Source organism: Pimephales promelas, chromosome 10 (assembly GCF_988280905.1).
Source record: "Pimephales promelas chromosome 10, fPimPro1.hap1.1, whole genome shotgun sequence".
NCBI lineage: Eukaryota > Metazoa > Chordata > Actinopteri > Cypriniformes > Leuciscidae > Pimephales > Pimephales promelas.
The window spans coordinates 20,358,454-20,367,157 of NC_142778.1; the positions used below are offsets into that span (position 1 = coordinate 20,358,454).

General features: G+C 38.0%; 1 long non-coding RNA gene across 1 annotated transcript; it reads right to left on the reverse strand.

Annotated features, from left to right (window-relative positions):
• Nucleotides 1-265: 265 nt before the first annotated feature.
• LOC148977402 (uncharacterized) lies at nt 266-8,275 on the reverse strand. Its single transcript, XR_016145446.1, has 3 exons — nt 8,158-8,275; nt 1,823-1,958; nt 266-753 (listed from the first exon to the last, which is right to left on the reverse strand). It is a non-coding gene; the product is annotated as an uncharacterized LOC148977402 (long non-coding RNA).
• Between the last annotated feature and the right edge of the window lie 429 nt (nt 8,276-8,704).

The window sequence follows — 8,704 nt, forward strand, 5'->3', positions numbered from 1 at the left end:
TGTTGTTTGATTTAATAATCGTTGTACAACATGTGCAGACTGAGCCAATAAAACATTTTAACAGGATAAATTGAATATTCACAAAATGTGTGGGTCTAGGTAAAAATTTAATTTTCCTGAAAACTATTCAAATGGATTTATAGTGTTTTGGAAAATAACTCCTCAAATTCAAAATGATTTTTTTTTTTACACTGAAAGTCACAAATAACGATATCAAATAACAATACATTTTGAAAAGAAATATTTTTATTTTTATTTATTTATTTAACAGGGACCATACAGTCAAACATAGTCACAATACAAAGCCTGTAACTGATGCGCAGCATATAGAGTTTATAGCTAATGCTAATTTACAACTCCTGTCCCTGGTTGGGCATTTCTAAATACATTATAAAAAAAAAATACATACAAATATAAAACAATCCCATTTCTTCAAACACACTATCCATTGGGATATGTAGATATGTTCTGCAGGATAAACTTGACATTCAGCCTCCATGTTCCAGTCAAAAAAGAAAAAAAAACAAAAAACTGAAACACACCAAACTTACATTCAATTTGACTCCATTCTCACTTTTCACGATCCATTTTATATCACATGAAAAATATGTCATATTACTGAAGAAATAAGGAATTGCGCTTTCATTTCATGTTGACTTTAACATCAGGATAGTTTAAGTACACATTTTAAGGCACATTGCTTCTCTTGATGGGTGATAAAAGAGCTGCAGTAAAAATCATGAAGTCGCAGTCCTGTGAAACCATGAGTCTGTTAATGGGATTTCACTTACACGCACAGACATACAGTATTTTACAGCCAAACAGCAATGAAATGCACATTGGTGGCCTTTGTCTCTTGTTAAAGTCAGGGAAATGTCTTACTCTCTGACCACCAGCCAACACAGCCAATAAAATGGACACTGGTAACCCTTATAAATACTTTTCGATGACTTTTCGAGTGACTTAACAGTGTTTATAAAGTTATAGTAGTGATTTGTTATCTGGTGCATCCATGTATTTGGGTTCAAATAAATATGGCTGGGAAAAAAAAAATGCAAGTATTCCTCTGTGTCGATGTCCTCGCCCATGTTTGCGAAAATTGTTTTGTTTACAGCTTGTGTCTCCCTCAAGGCCTGTTCACAGTGGAATTTCATCGCCAGCGAAAATACGATGAAATCACTCGGCTCATCGTCAGCGAAAATAGCTTGGGTGAAAAAAAGCCTTGAAAAAACATTGGCGAATAATGCATGCTGTGTATGGCCCTTTAGACTGTAAACGAAACTCGGTTGCACCAGATCATCAATATCACTGAACGTGGATTGACAACAGAACCAAAAGACAATACAATGCTGAATAAAGTCATAGTTTGTTATTTTTGGACCAAAATGTATTTTATAAAATGTAGACATCGAGGCAACCACTGATGTCACATGGACTACTTTGATGATGTCTTTATTTCCTTTCTGGAGAAGGACAGTATACCATACATACATTTTCGATGGAGGAACGGAAAACTCTCTGACTAAATCTAAAATATCTTAAAATGTGTTCCGAAGATGAACGGTGGTCTTACGGGCTTGGAACGACATGAGGGTGAGTCATTAATGGCATAATTTTCATATGTGGGTGAACTAACCCTTTAAGTCGGGGCAAGACTCCATCACTAGCCTGCCAAGGCATGAACAAATCAGCTACAAGGGACAAAATATCAAACCATATATTGTTTCCTTTGCACTCAGCCATGACTTAACAACACTTCCATCCTTGGATACAAATGAAAACAGTCAGTGTCAGTAATTTACTGGAAATGACAGTCACTCACCTTAGAGAGATGCTGCCGAAGCTATAACTGCTAGAAATGACGGTCCGATTGAAGTATTGTGCTGTGTAAGCCTGTTACTGCCATGACCTTGACCACCAATCGATGAAAGCTTGCCGATTCATAAGTGCCAAATTCCCTTTGAGGATAAGAGGGCAAATGAAAGAGGCACATTAGAAAGAATAGCACATTAAACTGCCTGGCCTAATAAAAAATCTGAAGGAGCAATAGAACATTTCAACTATATTTGCCTCTCTATCCCACCCTTTCACACAACCTAAGTCCTCATAGTCCCCCATTTATAACAGACAAACTATTCTGCTCCAAAAAATATTACACAATTTACCATCAGAGGTGGAAAGTAACTAACCATCACATTTTTTACATTTTTCTCTACTTTCTAGAGTAACTATATTGTTGTACTTTTACTTTTAATTGAGTTGAATAAATATGTAGTATTCAACTAGTATTCAAGTAATCAACTTTGCTACGTTTATTTTTCACCAAAAAAAACTTTGTCAAAGGTGCCGATGGAGCAAAAGAGCGAGCTGGCATTTGACAGACAACTACTGTGGTGGAGCCCTGGTTGTCAGCCAATAACAGCCTGGGGTGCGTTTCCCGTACAACTATGTAGTTCGCAGATTCACTACCATAGTATGATGCATCGTTGGAGAAATCAACAAGCTAGTCACGGCTGTTTCCCGAAACCCATTGTCGCAAAGTTTCGTTCAACCACATTGGTTTCGCACGTGGTGGAGTAATAACTGCTTTTAATGGAACTGTTTGAGATCCAATTAACACTAGATTTTTTTATATATATAAATTACAGACATCTCATCTGAGGACTATTTCTAGTTGTTCTCAGTTATTTTGCTTTATTACCAGACTCAATATTTGGCTCCTTCTTACATGGTAGAGCACGTTCGCACATGCGCACTCTTCAAACACGGTACTTTAAATCCTTTGAAAAACTATAAGACGTAAATTACATTTGTATGTATTCTAAATAAAAGGCACCCATTGTACTGAATGTCAGCTTGCTTATTTTGCTCAAGATAAGGATTTATTATGTCAAAAAAGTCAAGCAATATAGAAACGATCCCTCTAACCACAGGTCAGGAGCAGTTGTTCAAACCACACAACTTTGCGATGCTGTTTGCGAATGTTCGTTGGAACGATTGTTTCTGGAAACACAGACTCATTGAACTATGCTGATAACGACGGAACTTGCGATCAAAGTTGGCTAACGATGCTTTCGGGAAACGCACCCCAGTTTTAACTTGGGTGCAAAACCAACCAAAACTTACAGTTCCTCTATGGGCAGGACATTCAAATTGATTTATCAGTCAATCAGATGCACTTAAATGTTTGCAACAGTGGTATTCCCGGCACTTTTTTTTTTTTTTTTTTTTACATTTTCTTTGCTTTTGCTCTTCTTAAAGCATTCAAATGATCTTATGTGGACATTTGCTTAGAAGATTTTGCACCTTTTGTTTTGTACCAAATGTATTCCCAGATAGCAAACTGACATTGAATCAACGTGGAAACGACGTCTCTCATGACATTGAAACAACGTTGATTTTGCTCATCGAATTAACGTTGAACCAACGTCAGACGCGGCATTCTTCAAAGCTAAATGAAAATCGAAAATTGGTTTGCTTTCATAACGTTTAAACAACGCGTTGATTTCAAGTTGATTTTCCGTTAGTTTTGAAAGAATGACGCGTCTGACGTTGGTTCAACGTTAATTCGATGAGCAAAACAATGTCAGATCAACGTTGTTTCGATGTCATATTTCCACGTTGATTCAATGTCAGTTTGCTATCTGGGTTACTTTTATTCAGCAAAGATGCATTACATTGATCCAAAGTGACCGTAAAGAGATTTACAGTAAAGAGATAATACTACAATAGATTTCAATTTCAAATAAACGATATTTATTTGAACTTTCTATTCATTAAAACATCCTGGTGAGCGCAAGAGACTTCTACAGTGGCAGAGAGAGCTCAACGCGCTGCAACTGAAGAAAACACACGCAAATAAAAAAACACCTGTAAATTAAGAAAACATCTTCATCAGTTTCACAAAACACATGTGCTCCAAATAAACACAATCAAATACAAAAATGTGTTGCAAACGTTCACAGCACAACCAAATACAGAAACGCGCTGCAAATAGCACAGACACCAATGGAAATGTTTTCAGGGGACCCCAATAAGTGACGAACCCTACTGGGATGTGCTTATTGCTCGTGAGCATCCCTATGCCCTACTCCCTTTGAAGGGCAGATGGCAGAGCCCTTGGAGGTGGAGACTTTGGAGAGAGCAGGGCACTTGTGTGTCATTATGTAGCCGTTTGGATCGCACCTGGTGAATGGAGCAACGAAAGACAACTTAATTTCCTAATAATTTTCACCTGGGATATTCCCACGACAATGCAGCGTGGTGTCCATTAGATGAATCGCTGTTATTACAACAGAAATGTCTTATTAGTGCTGTTTATAAATATATACATTTAATACAAAAACATTTTTAAAATATGTGTTCGAGTGTCTCAACTTAAAAACGTTCCTTCTCATCTTTGTACCCTGCATTACCTAACATTATTATGAAACTTATTTCAACATAGCATGACAACATTTTTGCAGCGCATTTCTGTATTTGGTTGTGTTGTGAGTATTTGGAGCATGGTCACCATGGCACTTGGGTCACCATGGCATGTGTAGAAGATGATGAAGTTGTTTTCTTAATGCGGAAAGATTCATCTTTTCTGAGATATTGAAGCCAAAAAATGATCCTTAATTTTGTATCCATTGTCAAAGCAGTGCCGCAGCTGCAGACCTAGAGCGGGCTAGCTAGCGAGCTCATTGGTTGCTCTGCGGCAAACTGCTGCAGCCTATAGATGAACTTGAGTGAACTTCCGTCCAATGAGAGGCGCTTGTGCCGTCATTGCATCATAGCCCGCCAGAATGGGTGTGGCTAGAGAGTATATAAGTGAGGTTCGTTGGCTGTAATCCATGGTTTTCATTGAATGAAGCAAAAATCGCATGTGGCGCGAGGTTACGCAATACTCGTTCCCTCATCTAGAGAGAACCGAGGTTACGTTAGGTAACAGATTTGTTAATATTCAATTGACTATTTAAACAAATATTTGGTGTCATTGGGACCACAAACAATCGTATTGAACAATCATATTGTGCACATTCAAGCCCACAAAATAACACTCTTTTGAAACACTTGTATAAGTGCTTTTGATGTTTGAGGATATTTGAGCTTGTACAACTAGCCGACCTCTTTCTGAGCTTTTTATAGTTGTATCAAGGGGTACAAAAGAGGAGCAAATATTTTTCATCGGAAGGTATAATTTGTCTTGATTTATCTTTCCTGTCTACCATAGTAACAGACAGTTCTTGTGCATCACTCGTTGGATTTACAGAGCACCTGACTCTTTTGGAAGTATTTGACAGAGACTTAATCCTAGTTTTACACCAATTCTTAAGGCTACAAGTTGAACCAAAATACAGTCATGGTCAAAATTGATGGCACCCCTGGTAAATATGATAAAAACTGGCTGTAAAAAATAAATCTGCATTTTTTATCCTTTTGATCTTCCATTAAAAAAATTGGCAAAATTCTAACCTTTCATTGAAGTAAAAGAATTGAAAGTGGAGGTAAATCACATTATGAAATAGATGTTTTTCTCCAAAACACGCTGGCCATAATTGTTGGCACCCCTAGAATTTTTTAAGAGAAAAATATCTCTGAAGTAGATTCCCATTAATATTTATTTTTTTAAGCACACCAGGGTGACTAGGAACATGAAACTGTCCAGCTATGACTTCTTGTTTCACAGGAGATATGAGGAAACACAAAGGCCAAATTCCCTTAATCATCCATCACAATGAGTAAAACCAAAGAATATAGTTCTGATGTGCAGCAAAAAATTGTTGAGCTTCACAAAATACAAAGTGGCTGTAAGAAAATATCTAAAGAATTGAAAATTCCCATTTTGACCATCAGGGCAATAATTAAGAAGTTATAATCAACTAAAGACGTTACGATTCTGCCAGGAAGAGGACGTGTGTCTATATTGTATTAATGGACGGTGAGGATGAAAGTTTGAGTGGCCAAAGACTCTTCAAGGATCACAGATGGAGAATTGCAGAGATTAGTTGAGTCTTGGGGTCAGAAAACCTAAAAAAAAAAAAAAATTTATCAAACCCCTACATCACCACATGTTGTTTGAGAGGTTTTCAAGAAAAATCCTCCTTGCTCCTCCAAAAACAAACTCTAGCATATTCAGTGGTCAGACATGACTGAATCTTCAAAAGGGACCGGATTCTATGGTCAGATAAAACGGAAAAAAAGGGCTTTTTGGCAACAAACCCAGCATATGTGTTTGGTGCAAACAGGGATGAAGAGTACCCCATGCCTACGGTTAAATATACTGCTAGATCTTATATGTTGTGGCCCTATTTATTTGCTGGAGGTCCTGAACATCTTGTTCAGATACATGATATTATGGATTCTGTCAAATACAAACAGATAAAAAAATCAAAACCTGACGCCTTCTGCTAGAAATCTTATAATTTGCCATGGTTGAATCTTCCATCAGGACAACGGTCCCAAATAAACATCAAAATCAACACAAAAATGTGTAACTGAGCACAAAATGAAGCGTCTGCCATGACCGTCCCAGTTCCCTGACCTGATGAGTGGAATGAACTGAAGAGAAGAAGCACATGAACTTGTGAATCTGAAGGATCTGGAGAGATTCTATATGGAGGAATGGTCCCTGATCTCTTGTCAGGTGTTCTCCAAACTCATCAGGCATTATAGGAGGAGACTCAGAACTGGTTTCTTGGCAAAAGGAGGTTGGCCAACGTGTTTTGGAGAAAAACATTTATTTCATAATGTGATTTACCCCCACTTTCAATTCTTTTACTTCGATGAAAGGTGAGAATTTTGTGAATTTTTTTGTGAAAGTTTTGATCATATTTACCAGGGGTGCCATCAATTTTGACCATGACTGTATGTATGTTTTGCACCATATACATCCGTGTACAAACATGTTTTGCTACTCATAAAGACACACCCGAGTCAACATTCATTTAAAGGAGCAATGTGTGATTTTTAGCGACATCTAGTGGTTCGGTTGCGAGTTTGCACCAGGTTTGCACTAAGGGCTCAGCCCACTGCTCACCCCTCCCTTTCGAAGCTACGGTTGCTAAAACGGGACAAACATCTCGTCGGCTGAGACAGCAGAGAATAGCCAGAGTAAGCCAAGAGTGTGTAACATTGTCACTGTTTCTGTACCACAGTCCATTATAAACCACATCATGGATACTGTTTACAAAGCCAGTCAGGTGAGGATTAAGGGTTTTAATATATAATTTAATATAATAATTTTAATCAGCTGATTGTCTCACAAACGTAACCAGCAGCACATTTCTCCCCACATACTGTAGCAAACCTATAATACAGCGAGGGAGCAGCTATATATTTTTTTCTAACAGGGTAGTAATAGTTTAGCTGGCTAATATGAGCTGTTACTGTGGCTGAGCTGGGACGCGTCCGCATGAGTCCAAAGGTCGGAAGTGCGCGCGCTGTTACAATCATGTCATCTCCGCATCCCATAGATACTATTTACTACACACAATAGGCTTTTTTCTCTGATTTTGAAAACTCTTCGCGATCGACTTTAGTGATAAAAGACTTTAGTAAAAGTTTCTATCGACGGGTTAGTGATTCCTGTAACGTACTGTTTTACGGTCAATGACATGAATACTAATCATCAGCTGTCTCACGAACGTAACAGCACATCTATCCCCAACATAACAAACCCATAACACAGCGAGGGAGAACTAAGTTACATGAAACAATCCTAACTACATATTTTACACCACTCACAAGGGAAAAAACACTACTCACGAAGTGTAAGGCTAGCTTCCAGCTTTCCGCTACTTCTCTTTCAAGGTAGTGATGAAACGCGTTCTGTAGCGCTGTTTGTTCGCGTTCGGCTACGGTAGGAATATGACGTCACAACATGGCGACCTTCATAGAAGGGGATTCCCTCGGTTATGGAGCTATTAATGTCTCATTCTAAGGTAATAAAAACATTACGGTTAATTAAGTAAGTTCTTTATACACCACTGAAAACATAGTTATGGATGTCATATTGCATTTCTGTTAATAGATAATCAACTTATTTACACATTGCACCTTTAAAGGTGTTTTATCTGCTTGCCTTTCTAAGATATAGTTTTTTTTGTTAGCATGCATAAAGAATATACATCCTAGTTTTAGAGTCATGCATTTTCTTACTCCTTTTCATCTTACCTTTTCATCCTACACCATCATCATTTGCCACATATATGCTCAGAAACAGAGAGACTCATTACGGTATTCCTTTCTTCTTTTGAGTTTGTTTTTGTTGCTCATTGTGTGCTGACAGCCACACACGTTGCCTGCAAAACATCAGTAGAGTCCTTGTAAGACCTGGCAACCAATTTAGTTCCATGCCACTCAAATATCATCAGGATAATTCAGTTTTGTATGCCTATCATGTGTGAAAATATGACGTGTAATATAACTGCCACCTGCAGCTGTGCTTTCCTGTCACTCTTTGATCACATTAATATTTCTGTCTCTTTTCCCCTTTACTCTTTATGCATTTCTCTTTCATAATTTTGCCGACACCTTGTGCTGCAGCTAAAGCAACGGTAATTGGCTCAAAATATTCCTTTTACGATAAATGAAGCTCCAGGAACTATCTGCTCTGCCATCGTGTTAAACACTGTGCCATACTGTGAAGAGAAAATAAAAGACAGAAAAAGAGCGGCACACAGTACACAACAGTTAGGGAGTGGGAGATGCAAGCATGTGG